This window comes from Carassius carassius, chromosome 20, assembly GCF_963082965.1.
Source record: "Carassius carassius chromosome 20, fCarCar2.1, whole genome shotgun sequence".
In the NCBI taxonomy this organism is placed as follows: Eukaryota; Metazoa; Chordata; class Actinopteri; order Cypriniformes; family Cyprinidae; genus Carassius; species Carassius carassius.
In genome coordinates this window covers 3,882,043-3,909,423 of record NC_081774.1, presented here as the reverse complement: position 1 = coordinate 3,909,423, position 27,381 = coordinate 3,882,043, and the positions used below count along the sequence as shown (strand labels likewise).

General features: G+C 34.4%; 1 protein-coding gene across 1 annotated transcript in view; it reads left to right on the top strand.

Annotated features, from left to right (window-relative positions):
- The first annotated feature begins 5,695 nt into the window (after positions 1 to 5,695).
- The window catches only part of LOC132096083 (semaphorin-6B-like), a 113,519-nt gene continuing 91,833 nt past the window's right edge, over positions 5,696 to 27,381 (top strand). The window contains exon 1 of the mRNA XM_059501221.1: positions 5,696 to 6,356. The gene's annotated coding sequence lies outside the window, so the exon portion shown is untranslated. The remainder of the gene's footprint in view (positions 6,357 to 27,381) is intronic.

The window sequence follows — 27,381 nt, the reverse complement described above, 5'->3', positions numbered from 1 at the left end:
GATTTTTATTATTATTTGCTTGAAAAGGGTTAGTATTCACATCTCTGAACAACTGAGCAATAATATCAAAACCTTTGACTGCGAGAGCTGGATAGATTATCAGACTCTCACAAAACTCCACAGTCCACATGATGATCATTTGAAGGGTTTGCACTTTCGGTGACACAGCACAACCTTATCTGAGAACTCTAAAATACTCTATGCCGACTCACAATTTTTGTATAGCGATATAAAGCTAATTTGCAGTGTTATTAGTCACACTAAGTCACATACCCTTTTTTGAGATTTGCAAGAAAATGACTGTATATTACCAGGTACATGTGTGTATAAAGAGATGATGTAAGATGCTTTGTGTGTATTGGGTAATGCTTTCATTTTTTAGCTGGAAGATGTGATGTACTGTGGTTGAGTAATAAAGGAAATATTTAAAGTTACACTGGTATTTTTTTGTTTGTAGTGATTAGTGGTTGAAATAAGGTGTTTTTTTATTTTATTTTTTTATGACTGATATCTAGAGAGCAAGAGCCTGATATTTTATTGAATGCAAATTAGATGCTCAATAAGGAAGCATATTTATAATATTTAATCGGACTTCAAATTTGTTTAAACTTTGAAATAGTTTAGCCTCTTGTCCATAGACAACACTTTTGTTAATTGGTTCTGATCATCTCAGAATATCGAATATGAGCTGACTGGCTGAAGTTTGTCCTTTAACTGCTTTTATGGAACATTGTTTTTTACTGTAATGCAAAATGTTAAATGCAATAATCCTATATGCTGGCCTAAAAAGGACTCTCTGTAGTATCGGTAAGGCCAATTCATTTAATGAATTAAAAAAAAATATATATGAATTAACTCATTAAAAAATGTATATGTGGCATTTACAGCGGTTTTGTAAACGAATGCTTGGTGAAATACTGCTCTTTTAACACTGAGGTGTTATTTTTGTATAACTGAGATACTGATGTAATCTTTATTATTAATATTTTAAATTAGCTTTAATTTTTTATTTTGGTTTTGAGTTTTATTTTTATTTTGGTTTTGAGTTTAAGTTTAAGTCTGTTCATTTTTATTTCGATTTGGTTTTAGTTATTTTAGTACATCGTTAAACTTAATGAAAATGAAAAATAACTGAAAAATAACGCAATAAAAAAAATTGTATGACGTTTCATCTTTGGAGAAAGAAAATTAAAAGAGAAAATGTGACCTTTTATCTCAGAATTCAGACTTTTTTTCTTTTTTATCTTATAATTGGGACCTTTTTTCTCTCTCTCTCTGAATTGTGAGTTGTAAACTTATAAACTGTAAAAAAAAATAATAATAATTTTTATAGTTAAGCATCCTGTGGCAGAAAAAATATTCCATAAAAAATGATAGTTTTAATATATATATTTTTTTTATTTGAGTTATTTTAAGCTTTATTTTAGTTGGTGTAAATGAATCTGTTCATAGTTAATGCTATTACTATAACAGATGTCTTGTACCAGGTAGGCTTACTTCTCTGATTGCCAGAAAAAAATTTATGTCATATGTATATAAATATTATTATTATTATTTAAGAAGAAAAAACAGAGGAGTCATAAACAGAGGATTTGAACAAAGCCAAAAGCTCATAGCTGGCATTTGCATCGCAGAATAATATTCCCAATGCTTAGACCGTCTAGGACTTGACATCACGTCAGAATCTGCTTCAGCATTCAGCACTAGATGGCAGAGTCTCTCTGTCTTCAGCACGATACAGCACCACTGTCTGAACAATCTTCACATCACATCACACCCACAGTCAATAAACCTGTTTGTGACATTCAGTGCCATCTCCAGGGATACCTTGATATGTGTCTATTTTTACCTGTTCTCTAGCATTATCTATTAAAATGGTTTGAAGCTGTTGAAGATAAAAAGCAATTATATTAAATGACGCAAAGCTCCAGCATAGAGTTTTTCTGTTACCTTCAACTATCCCGGCTTGATGTGCAACAGTGAGGAAGTTGATCCTCAGAAAGTGTAAAACGTGGTTTTGTGTCTGATTGCTTTGTTTGTTTGTTCATCCCCACCAGCTCAACACAGCAATGGTGGCTCATAGAGACATGAGTTTACATTGATTCAGCCTTATTTAGCAGACACTTTTATCCAAAGCAGCTACCAAATGTTTGAGTTTGGGGTGATACCATTCGTTCCCACCAGTGGAAGAAAGCTGAACCTGTTTAAAAAGCCATTTTTTTATTTTTTTATTTTTGCTCTTCAGGTTTAAAGGACTCAAATGAATCCTGTAACGGAGCATTTAATAATAATCAATTTAAATTTTTCCCTCTGTTGCAGCTCTTAATTCTCATTTCTTATGCTAAGTGCTCAACAGTGAGTTAAAAAAATAGTTTACTCCAAAATGGAAATTTACTTAAGATGTAGGTTAGTTTTTTTTTTTCTTCATTACGATGGATTTGGAGAAATTGAGGATTTCATCACTTGCTCACTTGGATCCTCTGCAGTGAATGGGTGCCGTGAGAATGAGAGTCCAAACCGGTGATAAAAACATAGTAACTCACAAGTAATCCACATGGCTCCATCCAGTCCATCACTTAATGTCTTGTAAAGCAAAAAGCTGCGTGTTTGTGAGAAACAAATCCATCATTAAGATTTTGTTTTTTTTAATTCATACCATTGCATCCATCTAGAGTCCTCTATCCATAATATGCTTTCTCCAGTGAAAAAGAAAAGAAAAAAGTTATCCCAACTGAATCAGGAGAGAAATGTGCACGGATCAAGCACCGTTTACAAGCCAAAACAGTTCAGAACAGTTTTTATTAACTGTTTGGACTCTTATTCTGACGGCACCCATTCACTGCTGAGAATTCATTGGTGAACAAGTGACATAATGCTACATTTCTGAATTTTCAAATGTGATTTGAGAGCAGTGGACAGACTTTTCGTTTTCGGTGACCCATTTTATTGATCTAAATTGTTACAATGTTGTGGTGTGGCCTGCTGGCTTTTGTAGTAATTTGCACACAGGTTTTCAATTTTGTAGGGTCTGTGCTAAAAACACTTTCTGGAATGATTTGCCACTGACCTGTGTCCAATTTGTAGATGTCAGAATCGGATACTTTTCCCCCATTCCATATCAAAGCGGCATCTGTTTCAATGCTTGCCTAAAAATATCAGCGTAATGGTTTCCTGATGCTCATCTCCTCAGCAACAGAAGTAAGGGTGATGAAAACCTGCCTGACGGGAATATTACTAAAAAGCGCAGTTTCGTTGGGGGATAATGGGGGAAACTGGACTTTCAGAGTCTTGTTTTCAGGCCTGGAAAAATATTAACATTGCACACTTGTTTTTTCGGTCTTTTCTACAATTGATTTTATTATTTAAGTAGTACAAGCACCGAGTGATACTGATTTGCTAATTTGTCTGATTTAAGCATTCCTATTTGATGTGAACAACCCTTGAGAAATGCATGCATGTGCTTTTGATCCTGTGGTTCAGTGCGTTTGTAGTCTTTTGAGTGCATTTTAAACTTTAATGAGTCACATCGTACTGGCGAATATATGAGGCTCCGAAGCAAAAATCCCACACATCTCAGTGAATCAGCCGAGAATCCATCTGGAAAATCTGTTCTGCGTGTGACAGAAAGAGAAAAGCAGGACCCTCTATGCTGCTGAGTCACCTGAAGTGTCCAAATGACACTTGCATATATTTTCTCTGTTTTTACACATTAAATATAATTAGACTGCCTGGATTATTTATGCATTTCATTTTGTGGACCGTCATTAATGCTTTTTTTTTTTTTTTTTTTGCTTCTTTGACTGTTATATTATATTATATTATATTATATTATATTATATTATATTATATTATATTAGTATCTAATATAATATATACTGTAAGTATATAGTATATTATATATAGTATATTATATTTTTTGTATTATATTATGTTTTGTTTTGATATGTAGCAACAGAGTAATCCATTAGTATTTTATTTTTGAAAAGAAATTAATACTTTGAATATTTTATTTTTTTAACTATTTGTTCATCAAAAATTCCTGAAATTGTTTTTACGCGTCCACAAAATTATGAAATTATAATAATATTTTACAATATTACTTTTTTACTTTATTTTTGGTCAAATAAATGCAGGCTTTTAAGTGTGAAAATGGAAATGTAAAATATATTTTATTTCGAAACTTTCTCCAACAGGTTGGTGGAATCCAGGTTAAGTTACACATGGGTAGGTAGATAGGTCATCTGTGATATGACCTGTGTTTAAAGTGAGATCACAATGACACATTGTTTTATGTTCATTAACTGGTTCAGTCTGTTTATGTCTTTTGTTGCTTCAGCAGGTGCGCCAGTCAAAAACCAAACACAGATGGTCCAAAGCATTATCTGAGAAGAGCCTTTGTTGTCCACGAGGTGTTGAGGGTTCTCACTTTAAATAAACTGAAATTAAATTCTAAAAGTTACCGTGACACATATCCTGGAGTATATTTGGTCCCTGTGCATTAGTCATGTACATCTTCATAGACAATAACACCGTTTCTTTTTGTTTTGTTTTTTTAAACCTATTTACTTATGCAGTAAGGATTCTGGATCTGAAGTGTGTAAAACTGCATATTTTTCTTCTGTGGAACCCAAAAGAAGAAAAACACTGAACTAAACAACATTAGAGCCCAATGACTTACACTGTAAGGAGAAAAAAAAATACTAAGACATTTCTCAAAATATCTTCTTTTATGTTCCACAGAGGGAAGTCAGTCATACAGATCTGAAACGACACAAGGGTGAATAAATGATGAATAATTCACATTTTTGGGTAAACCTTCTCTTTAAAATCATTAAGGAATCCACTGTAGGATTTTTACGGTTTATTTATTTATTTAAATATACTTGATGCATTATTAGGTTATTCAGATTTCTGTATATGGACGAAAACTAAAGTAGATTATTACAGACAATAAAAATTTGCTTTTTATGTAATTAATATTAATTTTTAAGAGTGCAATCATAATTTGCTTTATTTTATAGCAGTAGAAGTCTGAGGAGGGTGCTCTCGAGTAGCTATTAAAAATAATATTGCTCAGAAGACTTAATGAAGATGTAGGCTTAAAATACATTTAATTCAAGCACTGTCTTTGTCTCAGATGTTTCTCCTGAAACCACATAAGACGCAAAAAATTAATTTTGGAATTAATATGGGTCTTAAACCAGTTTGATGAGATATACGTCAGTTCGTACTGAGAGATGTTCCTGTGGCTCAGTGGTAGAGTATTGCATTAGTAGTGCAAAAGGTCGTGAGTTCAATTCCCAGGGAACACACTACTGGTAACAACAAAACGTATCGCCTAAATGCACTGTGAGTTGCATAGATAAAATCATCTGCTAAATGCATAAATGTAATATTGAATACAGTTTAATATATTGTCGAGATCTCCACCTAATCTCAGAGGACGCGTGAAATTAATAGGGTATTTTTCTCAGGGGAAAATGCATTTCTATTTGCTCTCCATTTAATCTATGTAGATGTTAATTAGATCTAATTATCCGAGTGAGTATACGTTGCCCAACTGAATAAATGTGTCTGTGTTGTGCTTGTGTGTGAGGGAAAGAGAGAGAAAGAAAGAGAAAGAGAGAGAGAGAGAGAGAGAGAGAGAGAGAGAGAGAGAGAACCATCCATCCCCCCTCTTGGATGGTTAGGTGCTTCAGTCTGAAGCGCGCGGATGAAGCTCGTGTTTACGCAGCGCTCGGCGTCTCACCGGTGGATGTAAATATCAGTTTATACAACAGCAGAACGCACAGACTGATTCTTGAGCATCGCCAAAGGAAACGTTGGAGAGACGCTCCACTCCAGACTGCAGGAGGATGTACTGCGTTATTAACCATCCCCAAAACCATTTAAGGATCCTCAGACATTGATATCTTCATATGCACGTAAATCTTCTGCATTTGAAAGGCCTTCAACGGTCAGATACACACGCTCCTCTGTGCGTCTTAACGCAGGACTGCTCTTTTGGACCCGTGCCACGGTTGTCTGTCTCCGTCCGTTCACCCAACCACACCTACCCGTTATATCCTCACAGAATTACAGCAGCGCGTCCTCACACCGGATCCCAACAGATCCCATTGCGAAAGGGACATTGTGTCTGCGTGAGCCGGTGAAAGAACGCAGATCCACTGCGCTATAAACGCCCGGTGCGCACCGGACCCGCTCAAAGACCCCCGCGTCGGACCGATATGTCAGCCCGGTGCGCGTGATCGCTTTGGAACAGAGGCAGGTGAAATTATCAGCTTTGTCCCGCATCCTGCGCCAAGAAGGAACGCATCACCTTGAGGATTTAAACGCACTGACATCCAACTTACCAGGTGAGCCGCTCAGTCATATTAGCGATAGATTTAATGCACATCAACTTTTATTATTATCATTAGGTTAATTAATTAGAGTGGCATTTTGTCAGGATTTGAATCGATGATCTCATTATAAACACTTCGTGTTAGCTCTGCGGAGACGCTGAAGCCGTAATTATTGGCCTAAAATATTAGGAATGCTCGACAAATATAACAACATGATGAATTCTTTATTTTTTTTGCCTTTAACCCTTCTTAATTTCTGACCATGCTGCACATTTGATCTTGTAGGTTCATCAAGTCATTGCATCCACCCTAGTCGTAAAATCCTGGAGGTAGAAATAGCATTTACGTTTGAAACCAATCTTAATGGGATCCAGTAAGAATCCTTTAAGAATCAAATCCAACTGGATGAACTGAAATTCCTCCAGGATTTCTTGGGATTAAACGAGTCTGTTGTATATGAGGGCTTTACTTATTGGAATGGAATAATGTCTTGCTGTTGGGCGGTTAAAGGGAATCACGTGGAAGCTGAGAGTTTGTGAAAGATTTTCTTTACATTCCTTTTTATGAAGGCATTGGTTCTGTTTATGATGTAAAAGTCCTGTTAGGAAGCATGGGTTTCTGAAAGACCACCATAAGCCCTTAAGATGGTAAATCAAGTAATATTAAGTCAATATATACACCCCAGTCAAGGAGAAATAGATACCGGATATGTATTTGAAATTGGAATTTGAAACCAATAATAGGATCCAGCAGGATTTTCAGGTTTTTTTATTCTTGATTCTTGAGTCTTATTGGATATTGTGCTATCTTTTTTCAGAGCTTTATATGTCTTGTGCTGAATGAATGTTTTGCTGCTGGACATTTTAAAGGAAATCATCTAGTTTTTGTTTGTGTGATGTTTCATTTTGTAAAAAAGTTCAACTTAGAATTCTTTAGAATTGCATTTAAATCATGATGGAATTCTGTTTGCATCCCTTTAGGAAATGTAACCAGGTGTAGCTGGGTGATAAGGCTTTTTTTCATCTCACTCAGGGCTTGTTGGCTCTCAGTAGCATGTTTCATAGGTCATGCATGCAAGATCCATATCTTGCAAAACTGTTTAGTTTGTAATTCGCTCACGTGCGGGGTGAGCGATCGGATGCGGTGTGGCTTGCATTGGTTCATCGTTCTATTGTTGTGAATGCATGCACACTTCAGGCCCGCTGATGCTTCATAATTCTGTGGCTCTTGCTGGTAATAAACAAACCTCTCCAGTGCCAGGCTTATGTAAAGCACGTTTTGCATGTCAACAGTGTTTCTGAAGACAAAGCTTTCATATATTGTCTGGGAGAATAGGGGATTGTTTCACGGTGTGCTTTGGGATATACATGCATGACTGAAATGCAATCAACACCTGAATTCGACTTTTGTCCTTTGCATTCTACATGTGATGACTGCTGTGTTTTTTGCTCTAGTAATTTTGCATAATTTATAACCTTAGTTAAGAGGAACTGCTTCCCTGGCTTCCAAGGAAAACTAGCCATTTAAAAGGCAAATTTAACTATGAACAAACTTTAAAATGCTTTTATAGTGGTACCATGGTCAAAAGGTAATACTATGGTATACACTGGAAATGTATATGACCACCCTCATATTAGCAGCTTTCGGAATCTGTATTTGTAAGTAATTTTATTTGTGAATTATTATTATTATTATTATTTTTATAACAAATGGTATCAAGTTAACACCTTTTAGCAGTTTTTTTGGGGGGGGGTGGGGTGGTAATAAAAAGGGTCCGTCCACTTACATTAGTTAATGCTTTATTTTATTTTATTTTATCCAAGACAACAAACATTAATTAAACAAGCCAATATGTAAAATGTGCCAAAGATTTAGTGAAACTGGCTAATTTTCATCCGTAGTCCTTAGGCAGGCTAATTAAAAATCATGAATTAATGCAAAACAATACTTTTCCTGCATTTAATAATAATGCTATTTTTTATATTTACTAATACATATGTAACATTTAAAGTTATAAATTAACACATGTATATTGTCAGTATTCTGAATAAAAATGAGCAATAATATAGTTTAATATAGTATAAGAAATGTAAAAAGGTTTATTAATTTTTCCATTCAGTTACCTAGATGAAAACCGACTTGTCTCTCCATGAGGCATGATCTTCCTGAGAAAGACAGAATTTTCCTACACCAAGATATTGTAAACTAGTTGGCCTGTAACTGCCTGTTGTTTTTCTTTTTGCTGACGTGTTGTCTTTGGCCTCTTAGGCACTGCATGATTTATTTATATTATATTATTTATTTTTACCTATAGGTTCCATGACTTTGAAAAATAAATCATATGTAAGGACAGACTGGAGACGTGCGGCGAGAACAGAATGTTTAGATAGAGGATAACATCTACAGATAACAGTGGAAATGTACACTAACTGCATGTTGTACAGATGACGCAAGCTAAAATGTTTGTTTGAATACAGTGCACAGTAAATAACAACTAGATTTATGCATTTTGTTGCTTATGTGTGCAAATCTCACCGCCGTGATGCTAAAGTGTTCTAGGTACTTGCCAAGGTGTTGATGTACAGTAGGGATGTAACGATTACCGGTTTAACGATAAATCATGATAAAAATTCCCCACGGTTAGTATTACCGTTTGGTGTAAAATGGGGTAAAGAATGAACCCAAGAGAGAAGTTGGATGTGGTCTATATATAATTTTGAATCCAATTACATGTTTGTTGCTTGCTGATTGTGAGATGCTTTTTTAAAGTGATTTTGTTTTCACAAAACTAGAAACAATAACGATTTTCAGACTAAATGCTTCCTTTTCCAAGATCAGCTGGCCTGAAACAGACAGACTGAATGTGTGTGTGTGTGTGTGTGTGTGTATGCAAAAGAAAGACATAAAGATGCTCGGATTGAGCCAGAATTGCTTGAGAAGGATTGATAGTGCATTTGTGTAAGAGTTGTGTCAGTATCTATGTGTTTGTTGGACAGAAAGGGAGGGTAAACAGAGCAGGCCTCGATGTGTGTGAGTGTAAGACACACTCACACACATAGAAAGTGAGACAGGGCTTGACTCTCTCCGACTGACTAGCTGTGAATAGCCCCCCTGTTATCTCTGCAGTGCACGCAGACAGCAGCGCAGAAGGCCAGCAAGGCAGGTGCTGCACAAAAATAGCAGGTGTCTGTTCGGTTAATACATATCATCCCCCCTTCTCGTCTCTCCCGGGGGCCGAGCACCCATCACTGGGATGTGGCAGAGTCAAGGAGGCACTCCTTCTCCTCCTCATGCACCACAAGCTCGAGTGACCAAGGGTGACGTCTCGCCGTTGTCCGCAACTTGTTGCGTGTGACGACCAGCCTTGTCCCCTTTCGTGGTTCTCGGACCGAAGGATTGCTCTCGTCTTTCAACAATAAGGGAGGATTTAGAGCTCAAGGTGTTATTGGGATGTGCGTGCATCTGTGTTTGTGTGTGTAACTCAGCCGGAGGGTGTATTTTTATTGCTCTTTCATCGCTCGGGAGAGTTAACTGAGTTCTCAGTTATGTGTCATTTATGTTTCAAGTAGCTTTTGAAAGGAATCCCTGTAGAAATAGACATATATTAGATATACTGTAATATTAATTGAGGTAGTATGGATCAGATCTTTTCAGTTTAGAAGAATTTGAAGAAAGTTTTGCTGAGTTTTAATTGTTTAATCACCTCTTTTGAAAGTTTAGCCGATACGAGACCACCAAACCTTAATTTGTCTATTGAAAAACAGACAAAAAAAAAAAACCAGGCTACATTTTTGCAAAATTACATTGAAATAAAAAAATGGTGTAGATACAATGTTCACTCAGAATTTGCTAGTAAATTTGACAAATACAAAAAACAAAACAAGTAATGCATTTTTATAAACAAAACTCCTTGACATATTTTACATGATTGCAAAGTTTTTAAAGTAAATAGACAAAACATTTTATGGTTTGTACTATGTTTTACTTATGCATTAATCTTGTATATTTTATATAGTTTTGTACAACCTTTGTTAATAACTGGCATTATTTGGCTTGGCATTAAAAAATAATAAGTTCATAAATAATGCAGATTTCAAAACACTCTGTGAGTGGCATTAATCTGAAACAGATGAACGTGAATCTGGCAGTGTTTTATTACTTTTTGTTTTTATGTGTATCAAGGCGGTTTAGAAATTAAAAGTCTGGTTACTACAAGTTTTGAAAATAATGTATCACTTACACTAAACCATAAACTAAACCTAACTGATAGTGTTAACAAAAACACACTCAGTTCAAAACGCATTTGTTGAAGCAGCCATCTCTTTTTTGTTTGCTTCTAGAAGTTTTTCAACTCTTTTTGTGACTCGTGTTTCACTGGACGACTCTCCAATGCAATGCCCATTGTGTACCAGGTGAGCTACCTAGCAAGTTTACTCTTTTAAAAAAAGCCATACATATGGAGTTTATGTGATGCAAACATCAAAATGTATTACACAGAAAAAAGGTGTTTACAGTTTCATTTACAAATGTGTTAAAAAAGGTTTGAAGTGATAACAAAATATTGTGCAAAGAATCACGAGAAAATATGTCAATAGCCTTTCCCCTAATTATGTTTTCTGTGAACAGGAATTAGAGTTGTTGGTGTTCATTTCACCTGGAAACTGCAGTAAATTCCATGTATAGGCATGTTTTTGAGGTTTTGCAGAAATGTAGATAGATACTTTGAAGGAGAAGCAAACAAGATATTAAAGAGATGTCACACGTGAATAGATTCCTCCTGAAAACTTCTGGATTGCAGTTTGAAGTCTCCATTTGCTCTCCATTTAATCTCATTGCTGTCTAGCAGAAGTAACAGGAGCAATATTAAAGGCATGTTTTCTTTCTCATTGCAATTCATAGCTTTCTCCCTCTGAACACTTCAGTATTTTTAAGTTGAAATAAAGTAAAACTGTTTTCTGTTCTATGCTAGTTATATTTTAGAAACTCTTGCTTTCGGATCCAATATGTTTCAGTGTCAGAGTGCAAGAATGGACTGATATGAAATCTTTAGGTATTGACAGACTGGAGTCACAGGGAGAGAAACAGAATTATGGGAGTGCATCAAACACATTTGGAGAAAATTAATTTGGCAGCTTATTGATCCTCAAAGACTTCATTGTTCTCTCTACTTCTTTGTGTAATAGGTTAACTGCAAGGAAGCGATATTTTCCCTGACAAGAATTTAGGCAAGTATACCATCCTCTGTTCTACAGCTTTGCATTCTTCTTCAAATTTCACAGTACATGTATTCTTGTGACAAGTGAGGCACTTCACATCCAACTAAGGTTCTTGAAACAGTATCCTACTCACCAGCACAGTTGAGAGGCCTTCAATTATCTCTACGTGCCATTTGAAAGTTCACATGGGTCACCTTGAGTCATCTGTGGCCCAACAACTAGCTGAATGTGAGCTAACAAGCTCCACAGACACGGATAATTCAAGCCAGTCGCCGAGTAAAACCATGATATCTTAACAGCCCAATGCAGGAATCCAAAGAACTGGATGTTAGCGGTTTCCTGACAGGAAATGAAAGATGCTAGTTAATTTTTGAACAAATTAGGCTTGTGAATGACAAATGGATTATAAGACAAGCTTGGCCAGGACAGGTAACTATACCTTTGCATCTGCTGGATAATTAAGTTTGTAGTTGATGGTTTTATATGGTTTCTAGGTGGTTAAATTTAAGTCATTAGCTGGTTTGGTGAAAGATTTTATCATTGCAAAAGCATTTTAGTTTTTAGTGTTTTGTCTTGTTTTGTGGTAAAAGCAAGATCTTTATGTTCTGTCATCATTTACACAAATGAAGATATTTAGAAAAAAATGTTTTTGTCCATACATTGCAAGTCAATGGTTTCCAAAGCTCGTTGAACACTACATATTTAATGTATGTTCATAAAAGAATTATGTTCTGTTTTGGAACTGTATGAAGGGATAAATAATAAAAAAAATATAGGAAAATAATAATATTACTCTAGGTAATTCATTTTCACAGAATAAACTAATGTTCAAAACTTGAGCGAAATCTATTCTGCTCACACCAAGGCTGTATTTATTTGATCATAAATACAGTGAAATATAATAATAATATAATAATAATTATATTGTCAAATATTACTACAATTTAAAATAACAGTTTTCTATTTTAATATATTTTAAAATGTAATTTATTCCTGTGATGCAAAGCTGAATTTTCAGCATCATTCCCCCAGTCTTCAGAGTCACGTGATCCTTCAGAAATCAGACTATTATGCAGATTTGTTGCTCAATAAATATTTCTGATTATCAATGTTGAAAACAGTGCTTAAGGTTTTTTTTTTCAGGATTCTTTGACTAATTGAATGTTCAAAAGAACAGCATTTATTTGAAATAGAATCATTTGAAACATACATGTCTTTAATTAAATTTCACATCTCCATTCTGAATAAAAGTGGCAATTTCTAGTGTAAATCTTAAAACAATGTATTTTTCTTACTTCATTTATAGCATGTTTTAAGCATAGATTTTACTACATTTAGTGAGGCTTATGCATAAGCAACAATAAAAGCTATTTACCAGTGGTGTAAGAAAACCAATCTCTAAAAATACAACACATCTTAATATGTCTTGGAATCAAATTTTTTACTTTTTTTTTCTCTAGATGTGTGGGTTTTATCACAGGCTATTAACACAGGAGATGAGAGGAGGCTCTTTCGATGTGTATTCCCCAAAGCTCCACCACATAAAAGAGTGCATACAGGTCTGTGAAATCAAACAGACACGACTGGTCATAAGGGGCTCATTTAAAAGCAGTTAGCCAACAATTAGCTCCTACATTTTTTTTTATCCGTGGTTAAACACACAATGTTCCAGAATTAGCCTCCCAAAACTCTCCCGAACTCTTTATTTGTACTCCAGATAACCTGCACTGTAACGTCACCCTGTAGGTCTGTGTTTTTCATTGCTTAGTTCAAGAACCCACAATAATCTGCATTTTAGCATTATGTACTATCATTTAGGAACATTGTGAGGGTTTTGCAGTGGTCTCATAATGTTTTGTGGTGAACAAGGAGACTGTAACAGCCTGTGTAACTCTAACCTCCTTCTTATTGGAATATAAATTCATGCCGTGTGGCTGGCGGGCATCGGGTAAACAAATAAAATGCTGTTAAAAGTAACCGAGTGCTAGCACTGATGCGAAACGGAATATTACTCCCTCGCCCGAATTCCCAGCATGGCTCCATTGACATTGGCGTGTCCAAAACCACAGGTTTCAAATTGTTTTTTGGGGTTTCACCTATCAGGATGTTTCTTGGCTGTTTATATATGACTGTTCATACTGTGTGTGGCATTTCTGAATGGATTTCACTCCTAAAAAGTGAAATGGGATGATTTCATAGTCTATATTATGCAAATTGAAATTTGCATTCATGCATTTTATTGAAATGCTTGGCAGGGGTTAGTTTAAGGTGTTGCTAACTGTAGATAGATGGAATGGACACAAACAAGGCATCCTAAAGGGATATAAATAAACAAAGAAAACAAATATTTATTTAAAGAATTTGGCAATTTTAGGCCTATAAACAAAACTTAAAAATGCTCATTTTCAAAGGGGTCCAAACACATCGCAATTAGTACTGCAAAATGATTAATCACAATTAATTAATCCAAAATAAAGGTTTTTGTGTACATAAAATATTTGTGTGTACTGTGTATATTTATCATTGTATATATATATATCTGTGAGTGTGTGTGCAGGGGGTGGGGGGGAGTTGTATTCCAGAAAATTTTTGTTTATATATGATATAAATTATATGTTATTATAAATACATACATACATATATACATACATGTAAATATATACCTGTATTTGTGTGTATTTATATATACATTATAAAAATATACAGTTCACACACATATATTATGTACACAAAAACTTGCATTTAAGACAGGACTAATCACAATCATTACAAACAGAACAAAATATAATAATACTATTATTAACACATCAACAAACAGTCAACAACTGGACACCAAACACAGTGACAGTTAATAAAGACTTTGTAAGCATGACACATGGAAATACAAAAAATAATATACTATAAATATAGATAAGTAATATGTAAATAGATTAAATATGATTCTACAACATTATATATGCATGAAAAAAAAAAAAAAAATATATATATATATATATATATATATATATATATGTGTGTGTGTATACAAAAACTATTATGACTGTTTTATTGAGAATAATAAAGGTGATAAATAAATAAAGTTAATATATTGCTTTTATTATTTATCTCTATGGAATTTTTTGTAAGTATTTATCACTTTCTTAAATGTAATAAATTATACATACATACATTTCAGTTTGTAATAATGTTTTTATTTATAATAGATGAATATTTTTGTTTCAAAATTAATTTCTAGTACATAGTCATCAATTTTTAAATGCAAAAGTTATATACATGTACATTTTAATGTTTTTTATTTTTTTTATTTAAAATAAATAGATTTTTCATTTCTTTCGAGACGTGAGACTAATGGGGGGCTCTTCTTTTAAGGAAAGAAAATTGGATGCAATTTTAAAATTCAAATTGATTAAAATTTAAATGCAATTATGTGATTTTATTTATTCTTATGGACCATCAAAATGTTTAAATGTGAGACTGGGACATTTTTCAATCATAGTACGCTATGATATGATGTTTTAATATTGAACATGATTGGTTTCTCTGTCAAGTAATGTAAAGTTCCTAAACATATAATGAGTTGTTTTCTCTGCAGTCGCTCATGATCTGTTATTACACGTTGAGAGGAGCTCCATCACCCAGTTATGACATGGACATGTGGAATGTTGGATGTCCCACCATGCTGTTGTACGGCTTTTAGAAAGCGGGGTAATGCCCCTTTGAAAAGAGCCTGCAATGTGGCAGTATCTGTGTAGAAGTAAATCACACAAGCTCGGCTGGAGAGGGGCATCAATCCCCTGACCTGCTCCCCCAGACACCAGACATGCAGGCGGCGGGGGGTTATTCTTCAGAGCGCACATGGCAGAGGAAAAGAAAGAGCCGAAAACTAACTCGGGTCGCTTTGATTGCAGTGGCAGTTCTGAAGCCATAACTTGATTAATGAGAGTCGGTTGAATGGGCCTTTGAAAAGAAATGGAGCTGGAGCATTTAGCTTCGTGGCCCCCCAAAGCGGAAGAATAAAGTGAGAGGAATTAAGACTTTCAGAAGTGTGTGATGTTGTTTAAGTGATGAGGAACACAGGAACATCTCTGAGGAAAAGTGCACGATGTGATTTTGGAGAAGATGATTGCCAAAATAACTGTCCACCTTTCTCTCGCTCACAGACTTTTTGTTCTCTTTCACTATTCTTTTTTTTCTTGGCCATCTAGAGGTTTTTTGTATTCTTTTCATTTCTCCTCATGGTGCAAGAGCAGTCAACTCTGCAAACAGACTGTGCTCCTTATGTTTTTTTGGAGACTGTGGTCTGTTATATATAAAAATATATGTATATGCAATATCCCAGCAGATAATAAAATACCCCTGCATCACGTTTCAGAAATAAATTTCATGTTCACTTTAAATCCAGCAGAGGAGATGACGTAAGTTGAAGCACTGCCATATACTGTGCAAGATTATTATTATTATTATTTTTTATCTGCTCATTTTAAGCAAGGTCAGCACAACGTTGCCCATATTCATCTGAAATTCACAAAGGAGCTATAGACTTAACCTTGGAGTTGCTAGATGGTTTTGCAGCAATCTAACATGTATCTCACAGGAGTCTTAGTGAATATCAGACCTCCATCTAATTGAAAGAGAAATGTCAGTGAAAGACCCCATAAAGACCCATTCATTTCATCTGAACCAAATTCATTAAAAGAAAAGCCATTTATATGATTGAATCAGGCTTTTTGTGTAATCTGGTTCCGTTTGCTACCCGCCTGCTTGATGGAAAAAAGCAGCCTGTCTTCAACACATCACTTGCTGTGAGGCATCTTAGTCCACAATAACTGCTAATTATGCTGTATTTGATCATTTGTGTCAATTAATATTTATACAAATCACTTTCATTATCCAGCTGCATTTACAGCATATACAATTTCACTGAATTTAAAGGAATCGTTTGCACAAATTTTAAATTGACTGACCCGCAGGCTATCCAAGATGAACAGATGATTTGCTAACCAATGGATCCTCTGCAGTGAATGGGTGCCGTCAAAATGAGAGTCCAAACAGCTGATAAAAACACCACAATAATCCACAAGTAATCCACACCACTCCAGTCCATCAATTAACATCTTGTGAAGCCAAAACAAATCCATCAGTAAGGCATTTTAACCTTAAACTGTTACTTTCAGCCAATATATGAGTCTATAATCCATAATAAAGCTCCAGTGAAAAGTCCATCCTCTGTAGTTGTCTCACATTAAAATCCACCCAATTTGTTCAGAACTGTTTCGGACCATTTTCGCTTGATCTGTGCATATTTCACTCCTGGTTCAGATGAGAAGACCTTTTCACTGGAGAAAGCAATATTATGGATAGAGGGCTTGCATTTTAGCCGGATGCAACGTTAAAAACATCTCACTGATAGATTTGTTTCTTAGAATAGTTTTTTACTTCACGATATGGTAACTGATGGACTGGAGTGGTGTGGATTACTTGTGGATTTTTGTGATGTGATTATCAGCTGTTTGGACTCTCATTCTGACGGCACCCATTCACTTCAGAGGATCCATTGGTGAGCAAGTTATGTAATGCTAAATTTCTCCAAAATTGTTCCCATGAATAAACTAACTGTTGAGGCTTGAGGGTGATTGCATTTTCAACAAATTTTCCATTTTAGGCAAATTATTCCTTTAATAGTATATTATGCTTGCTACAGTGTGTATCACTATTACTTAAAATTGAATTGAGCCAGTAAGAAACCACCCAAGACACCCTAACAACCTCATATCAATGCAACAACACTGAAAGTGCCTTAGCAACAACCGAGAATCATGTCATTGATTTTGCATTGATGAGACGCACCACTCTTCATAAAATATAATATTCCCATAACCCCTCCATCCAAGCTGCCATTTGATTAGCCGGTAATGTGTTTGGTTTGTGCTCATTAATCATTTTCATGGGTCTGATGTGTTTTAATGTGCAGGTGGTTTGTAATCAGACCATTTAATCAAGTCTCTCTCGCTCTCTCTGTGTGTTTTTGAAGCTCTAATGCTGGTGCCTGCATTGATTCAGCCCCCGTTCTGGTTACCAATTCATTTTGCCGATGGCAAGTCTCCTGGGGTTTGAAACCGCATCTACTCTGGTCATCAGTCTCCCCCCTCGAGCCCTGCGGTCTATGCTAATGTTGGCCCACTGAAGCCGGGGTCTCTGGAGAATTGCATAAGCTGACATCTGTACATTAACTGATTTGAATTTCCTGTCCTGTCTTTTTGACGACTGATGAGGTGTCTGCTGTGTCTCATTACATCGCTTCATTTTTTATGTTGGAAATCACTACAAATTTAGACACTGATACTTGATAACACTGTTAAGGTCATGGAATATACTGCTAGTATCATTTGTTTTGTGCATTGTGTAGCTTGACTGTAGCTGGTAAAAAATACAGTGCCATTTGAAGTGAGATTATTACCCATTTTTGCTGACTTTTTAAATTAATGGTAAGAATTTCTTGTATTAGAAGTGTTATTATGGTTTAGATCTTATTGTAGTTTTTATTGATATGAATTTGAATTATTATTATTTTTTTGATATTTTTGTTTTCATTTTAATGTGTAGTTTTTATGTTTTTTAAATTTGTCTGAATAGTTTTTTATGATTTTAATATTATTTGTATTCCAGTTGTACTTGTTTTTTTAGTATATCAAGTTAGAATAAATGATCTAGATGAATTATATATATTTCAGTTTAAGGTTTTTTTTTGTTTACAATAAAGACTTTTTTAATAGGTTTAGTTTGAGTTATAACAATACAAAATATTTTATTTAGAAAATACATTTAAATATCATATGGGAAAAAAGGTAATTAAAATATACATAAAATGTCTTTTGTTGAATTGATACTTATATATGTAGTTAAAAATTAAATTTTTTTTATATGTAATAAATACACTCTCTCTCTCTACCTATATATATAATAATTAATGTAAAAATATTTTTTGCACTTTACCTAAAAACGTATATTTGTAAATAATTATAATAATAATAATAATAATAATAATAATAAAAATAAATTAAATTAAATAAAATTGTTAACTTGATAGACTGAATTAGAACTTGTTATTGAAAACATTTTTTTATTATACATTTTATTCATGAAGGCAAAAAATAAAAAAATAAAAATGTATTATTATTTTGTTGAATATTATGATTTTTGTCCAATTGTTTAAGTTTATTGAATTTTATTTATTTGTAATAAAGCATAATTTTATCAACAAAAAAAAGAGAAAAACAGTTTACATTATTAAAAATACAACAAAACAGACTGCAGAAGAAACATTTTCAATGATTGAATACAGTGAGCAGCCAATGCTTTTTTTTGGGTGTATCACTAGCAGGACTCTGTTAGGAGTCAGGCTTTTTCCAGCAGGTCTGTGTGTGCCAGCGAGCCGTAGTTTAACCTCAGCCTCTACCTTCCAGCCCTTTGCATAGAGCAGCAGCAGTGCATTTACTGATAACACTGCCATTTTCAGCACTGCTGACCTCACGAAGTTTCCCCAGCCCAGACATCATTCTCTCTTGCTCTCTTTCTTTGCTGTTCTTTGGCTTTGCTTCTTTTTAACCTTTAAATGGATGCTGAGGCTGCTGCTGTTGATTTGTGCTGTAAATGGAGCGTTTCAGACGCCACTGTTTGCAGTGCAATGACAAATGCATCCTCTGTTCTCACCTCCAGAATTCAGCAGATTTTCCTTTCACACAGGAGTCTGTAAATGCATTCGAAAATTATCAATCATTTTTACTTGTTGAGAGAGCTGGAACAAAACATGCAAGCATTATTGCCGGTTTAATGTGTTTTATTACTCAATTTGATTGTAAGCTATGTTTCTGTTAAAAATGAGTGGCTTTGTGAGTTTTTAGACTGTTATTGTTGTTGTTAATGTGCCATTGTGATTTTCCTCCAGAATGTTGTTCACATTAGTACCATGAATTATTCTTCTTCGTTTACACCGTGACTGGGTATTAGATTTATTAAAACCCAGTAAAAAAAATTTCAAACCAAACAGCTGGAAAATGTAATTATGAACTTTTGTAAATTTCTAATGTCAGACATAGGAATAAATCAGCACATGACCACCCATATTTACAAGAGATGTGGTCTACCACAAAAAATCACATTAAATGACCACTTTAAATTGGGCCATTATTTATTTATTCATTTATTTTAAACATATTTGTATTTTTTATTCAGGATGGTTTATTTACAGTATTTATTTATTCAAAATCAAACAAACAAACAAAAACTAAAAAAGCAATAGAAATTGTAATACAGTGAAATGTTTCACAATTTAAAATACATGTTTTAGTATATTTAAAAAAGTTATTTATTTAAATTTATTTATTTCAAAGTGTACCTAAATGTGCTTTGCGTAAACTAAAATATTTACTTGAAATGAAATCCCCTTAAAATTTCAGTAATTTAACTGACATTCGTTTTTTTAATTTAATTTAATTTAATTTAATTTAATTTAATTTAATTTAATTTAATTTAATTTAATTTAATTTAATAATACACAATATTAACATATTTACACACTATTTACTTTTTTATTAGATTTTTTATTGAGCCTAGTATAAAATAAAAAAAATAAAAAATTTCTAAATTGTGTGTTTTCCATGATTTGACCTCTTTAAAGTCCAGCACAAAGTCAGATGAGTTTGAGGAAACATTCAGGTCATGAAGAACATTATGCAGGGAGTGTGGATGTACTACAGATCGTTCCCATCATCTGTAATGCTGTATTACAGCTGGCACTCTTCTTAAACAGCATATGATGGATTTGTTTACAGTGGTGTCTGGCTGTGATAAGACTGCAGTCAGTCTCAGTTATCCTGGCATTCATTCTCCATGTGTGTCGATGATCTCAGCTCCTTCTAGCTTTCCTTCATCTGCGGATCCTGACAGATCCTTTGAATGTCACTCTGTCTGTGGTTTATGTCTCTGAAGAAGCAATCAGAGAAGTTCATTTGGTTTTTAGTTTTCTTGCCAAATGTTTTGGTTGTTTTCTTTTCTTAAACGAAAGACTCTGTGTTTATCTTTCTGTCAGATTAAAGCGTATTACACCCATGACAGTCAGAGCGAGGAATGTTTTTCATGAAACAGACGTCTTTAAGACCTTTTCACTCTTCTGGAAATAGACATGTTTATCTGACTGCTTTAACTAAGTCTAGATGAATGCAGCCTCTATGCAAGATTAATGGATGAAGTTTATTGATCCCACAGGAGAAATTCATAGACAGTCTAACTACACTGAGCTGCTTCGAAAGTCTGGAACGACAGCAAATCTGAGAACAGCCTCACAAAGTTACCACATGTTTTTAATATATGTAGGAAATATAAAAATAAACAATATATATATATGTATATATGTATATATATACACTAGTGATGTCAAACGATTAATTGCAATTAATTTTTTGTTTACATAATATATGAGTGATATGTTATGTATATATAAATAAACACACATGCATGTATATATTTAAGAAAAAAATTTTATGTTTATATATTAAATATATTTATATATAATATTAAATATTATAAAATAAATGTGTAATATATTTTATAATATATACATATAAAATATATAAATATAAAATATTTTCTAAATATATACTGTATGTGTTTGTATGTATATATACATAATAAATGAACACAGTACACATGCATATATTATGTATACTAAATCTTTTATTTTGAATGCGATTTATCCCAATTAATCATTTGTTCAAAATACAGTTAAAACAGTAATACTATTAAATGTAATTGCAATTTAACATTTCTAATTTAATATGTTCAAATATTTATTCAAAAGTGTGCACAAATGTGTAATCCTCTTAGTACTGAAGTGTTGTTGTTTTTTTTCTTTTTTTTTTTTCTTTAATTATGATTTAATCAGTTAGTAGCTTTTCATCAACAAACTCCTTGCAGTTCTGTAGCAAAACCCAATTTAGGAAGTCCTGATCGAATATACACATTTCCACCTAATTAAACTACTAAGTTACTTTTCAGTCTATTAAGTGAAAAAAAAAACTCTTTACATAAAACATTTCACATGAAATACATACATTTATGCACCCTTTCAGATTGTCACGTTTTACTGGAACATGGAGCGAGGAGTAAAGTTCAAGAAAACGAACTTTAAAGAATAAACCAACAGGATACCAATTGGAATATGAAATGGCATTAGACAATGGATGACAGAAACATGGAGACACAGGGCTTAAGTAATCAGGAAGACACACACAAAACACGAAACAGAGTCTGACACAAATCTAAATGTGATAAACTAATTAGCAATAAAGTAACCTAAAAGTAATCAAAAAGTCAGAAAACATTTCCTAAAATAGATTATAGCAATTTTCTGTCATGTAATTTGTCATCTGTAATGGATTACAAGTAATCTACCCAGAACTGATTGTCGATTATATGTTTTGGATGAATTGATGAATGAAGGAATGGACAGATTGATGGAATGGATGATGGATGACAGAGGGAGGGACTGAAAGATTGATGAATGGATAGATGAATGAATGGATAAAGCTCATTACGTCAGTGCAGTAAGCACACAGGTGCCAGTAAAAGCAGCGTGTGTCTGGTTTCGGGGCTGGAGGGAGGTGATTGCTAAATGCAGTTCACCATCTGCTTCCTCCTTATTCTCCTGGCAAACTGCTGCGGCTGTGTGAAACTTCAGAATATCAAAAGCGTTTAGCACCTTGTACTTCCTGTTTAGTTTCTGCATTTACGGTGTGAAATACTCATTGTAAATGCACTATTGTGTGCAGCCAATATTTATGAAGTGTTGCGAAATCGCTTTCACCTACCGTTGTCATAATAAAAGCGAATTTCCACACACTCTGATTGGGCCATGGGCACAACAGCTGTAAAAATCAATGGGACTTGTTATAGGCAAGAAATATATATTTTTTCTCCCTTTAGAGGTGGAAACCTAATATGAACATCAGCCTAAGCCATAAATGACAGCGGGGACACACATTTGGTCACCTCGCATGTTTTAAAGACCTCCTGTGGGGACTAGTCACCTTCACAGTGGAACACACCGACTAAATTTAGCCTCATTAAACAGGATTAAACACACAGAAATGTCAGCATCTGAGGAGCGTTTTGTCCATAATGCTTTTCCGCCGCATTATAGAATAAAAGAATAGTGCACCTAAAAATTAACATTTGCTGAAAAGATACTTAATTTCAGGCCATCCACGATGTAGATGAGTTCGTTTATTTTTGTCAGAAATGTAGCATTACGTCACTTGATAACCAATGGATCCTCTGCAGTGAATGGGTGCCGTCAGAATGAAAGTTCAAACAGCTGATAAAAGCATAACAATAATCCACAAGTAATCCACACCACTCCAATCCAACAATTAATATCTTGTCAAGTGAAAATCTGCATGCTTGCATCAATCATCAATCATTTTTTCTTTAAACCGTTACTTCTGGCCAAAATATCCTAAATAAGTCTATAATCCATAATAATGCTTCCTCCAGTAAAAAAAAGTCAAGTCCCTGTTGTCATCTCACATCAAAATTCATATTTGCTTAGAACTGTTTTTTCATGTTTGATCTGCGCGTATTTCTCACCTGATTCCGACATCTTAATGATGGATTTGTTTCTTTCTGTTTAGCTCTATTTTGTTAATAAATGTATGTTATTTTTTGTTTTTGTTACGTCCTTTTCGAACCATGGGGCATAACACCTAACAGATAAACAGCTTTTTGCTTCACGAGATGTTAACTGATGGTCTGGAGTGGTTTATTGTGATGCTTTTATCAGCTGTTTGGACTCTTGTTCTGACGGCACCCATTCACAGCAGAGGATCCATTGGTGAGCAAGTGATGCAATGCTAAATTTCTCAAAATCTGTTCTGATGAAGAAACAAAGTCATCTACAGTACATCATGTTTGGCCTGAGGATGAGTAAATGTTCAGAAAATTGAAAATGTTTTGGTGAACTATTTCATTAAAGGTATCTCAGTTGTTCTGTCATTTTCATCCCTTCTGCAACATGGGTGTTTCTCCATAGTTTTTGCTTTGATTAGCTTTTTCTGTGTGAGGGATTATGGATGGATTAAGTTTAGCACTTCAAACGGTGGCGTACGGCTCAGAGAGCATATGTGTGCTGCTGCTGCTGAGAAGAGAGAGAGAGCGGGAGAAACCTGGCAAGGTGTCAGACTGTAAATGCCAGCTTGTTCATAATATCAGGTTGGGGGAAGGCTGTTTTAGTTGGAGCATGCAAAGGCAGCTTCTCTTTGATGATATTTTTGTCACATTCATAAACAGGCTTCAGTTTCCCAGGCCTCTGTGTTCATTAAAAAGCTGTTTCATTTAGGTCTCTGAAGGTTTTCATTCATCCTGGCTGTCGTAGAAATGTCACATACAGTTTTTGTCGCTGCCTTCATTGCAACCACTTTTAAATCAGCGTATCATGGAAAAACAGCATTTTCTATTTTCTTGAGTTTGTAGATTGAGTTTGTACTAAGTGTGTGCTGATAGTATACAATCAGAAATCAAAACTCTCTACCCTGATCAGAGCTTTCGAAAAAGTTGTAAAACCAATAATTCAAACATTGTCTTTTGTGACAGCCCAATTAAATTTTATTACACTTCATGTTTTTTTATATATATTTTTCAGCTTTGCATCACAGGTATAAATTACATTTAGCAATATTTTCAAATAGAATTTTAAATTGTAATAATATTTCACAATATCACTATTTTTGATCAAATAAATGCAGTTTATTTGCAAAAAAAAAAAAACATTGAAAATTCTTTCCAACCCCAAACTTTTTAAACAATAGTGTGCTTCTTTATTGTAAGTATCTCAACTTTTTCTGTTTGAGAATAAAACTGCAGTGACTAAATTTGTCATTATTTAGAGATAATCTTTCCCTTGAGTAAATCCCTTATTATTCAACCATATCAAAAGCAATTATTCTCGAATTCAACACAAGGCTTCAGAAGACTTAGAATATAGCACACAAGTCATATGAACTACTTATATGCTGTTTTTTGGTGTTTTTCTTGTCATTTTTGGAGCTCGACAGCTCACTAGGGACACTGTTCATGAAAAAGAACATTTTTATGTTCTACAGAAAAATAGCAGGTATAAAAACAACTTGATGGTGATTAAGTAATCTTAAATTCTCTTATGGTTGCTACAAGCTATGTGTAGTGAACGTCATGGGAAAATTATAAAACAATAGAGAAATGTAGATTATGACTCTTTTAAATTTAATCACGAATATGCAAATGCATTTGAAGTTAATTCCCTTTTCTAGGACTAAAACAGGTTTAAAGAAAGTCCATGTTCTTCAATCCCTCTGGGTGCATTCTAGCAAACACACACAGGAGCGCTGCATCCATGAACCTAAGCTGCTGTTTAATGGATGTTTTCAAATTAGAAGCTGTAGGAACTCGGAGCTGGGAAATAAGTTGAGGTTATGAGTCTCCAGTGGGACTGTGGAAAGCGGGAGAGAGTCATTATCGGGTGGTGAGTGAAAAACATTTATATTCTCTCACATCGACTTTGAATGAGTCTCACTGTGAAGTTTAGCTGAGCGACTCGCTTCATTTCCAGCCCCTTACGGTGAGACATTTGTGCCCGGAGACTGCCAGATAGAAATGGGTCTGCAGATGTCAGAGAGCTTGTGACGGTGAAAAGGAGCAGTTTAGCAGTTAGCTGATAGGTCTGGAGAGGACCGGTCCCGGGTCAATAAGGAAAGCAGCAGAGCATCGCACCGTTGCCTGGAGACGGAGCAGATTCCGCAGACGGATTGAGCTCAGATCAGCTGCTGATGCTTGGCTTCTCTGGAGATTTTGAGGTCATAAAAGTGTGAGACAGAGATGCAAACACAAAAGATGCTCTGCTTTATGGGTAAAATGTCACCATGTAACTGTCTGCAGGGTTGGAGTCCAATGCATTTCAATCCCAGCCTATCATGATGCTCAACTGAGTCTGACAGGTCAGTTCAAGCATTGAATCAAGAGAGATTGGTTTTGCTTATATCTTGTCTTGATTTGAACAAAAATGTGTGAGTTTGTGTGATGGCGCTTAAGTGCCACATTAAAATAATAAGGTCATACGATTTTGAGAATAATCTCAAAGCGCTTACATAGTCAGGGGGTATCTCCTCATCCACCACCAGTGTGCAGCATCCACTTGGATGATGCGACGGCAGCCATAGTGCGCCAGAACACCCACCACACACCAGCTTACTGGTGGAGAGGAGACAGAGTGATGAAGCCAATCAGTAGATATGGGGATTGTTAGGAGGCCATGATGGTCAGAGGCCAATGAGAAAAGAGAAAAAAGTAATTGTTTTGTTGAAATTATGAGAATGATGTCATAGTATTACAAGATTAAATTAGTAGGGAAAGTAACATCAAATTTGTGTGGAGCAAAGTCAGCCTTTTAATCAAAACATTCATAATTAATTTTTGTAATGCAATGACTTTATTCTCAATGTTGTGGATTTTGATTTATTTTTATTTTAATGTCACATTAAAACACTGTCATAATTTTTTTGGATGACATTCACATAAAAAACTTGCATGCAAAACTTGCCTCTGTTGAATTTTTATTCAACAAGGACACATTTAATTGATCAAAAGTGATATTTAATTCATTTATGATGCTACAAAAAATGCTGTTTTCAAAATAAATGCCTTTCTTTTTTTATTCGTCACAAATGTAACATTCTTTCTGTGAAAATATGAAGCAAATTTTTCTTGAGCTGCAAATCATATTACATATTAGAATAATTTCTGAAGCATCATTTGACACTGAAGACGTTAGTAATGATGCTGAAAATTCAGCTTTGCATCCGGGAATAAATTACATTTTAAAATATATTCAAATACAAAGCAGTTATTTTCAATTGAAATAATATTTCACAAAATGACAGTTTTTTTTATACTGTATTTTTTGATCAAATAAATGCAGCCTGTAATGTGAGAATAAAAGAAACTTCTTTTAAAACTTTAATAAATGTGCCAACCCCACAGTAGTTTATTTTAAGTTAAAATTAACAAAGTTAACACAGCACATCTGTTTCTCCAGCAACTCAGTTTGAAGCTGATCTAGTCAGATAAACGGAGACATGCACGCTAGTTTGTGAGCTATTAGTATTTTAGAGCATCATGTTGATTTCCAGCCATCCGGAACGCCAGACAACTGAGAGCTCGATGGTTAATTAAGTGATTTTAAGCCACAAGATGCCAATCAGTGAGTCAGACGGTAACGATTCATTCGTCAGAGGGAGCTTCAGCAGGAGATATTCTCAGGCTTTGAGTTATATGGGGTTTGAATGAGTGTAGAAGCACAGACTTGTCTTTTACGTCTGTTACTCTTACATTTAGGATGCTGTGGTTTCTCCAACCTGTACCATAATGATGATTGTTATGAAGAATTTGACTATTGGGATGGACATTTGATGGTAATAATCAAACCCATCCTCGTGTCATACCAAACCTGTGTCCTTTTTTTATTCTTCTTTTCTTTTGTGGAACAAAAAAAATTTTTTTTGGACAATGTTGGTAACCAACCAGTTTTAGAGCCCATTTACTTTCATGTTGAAACATGTGAACTATTCCTTTAAGTATTCTATGTTTATAGAAATTGGCACCTGTATTTGCATATATTCTTAGCTGCATTTAAAATGTACGTGTCCACATTTTTATTTTCTTTCCTAATATAGTTTATAGATAAATTAACCGCACTTAAGATAAAATATTGCAAATAGACATTAAATTTTGATCCA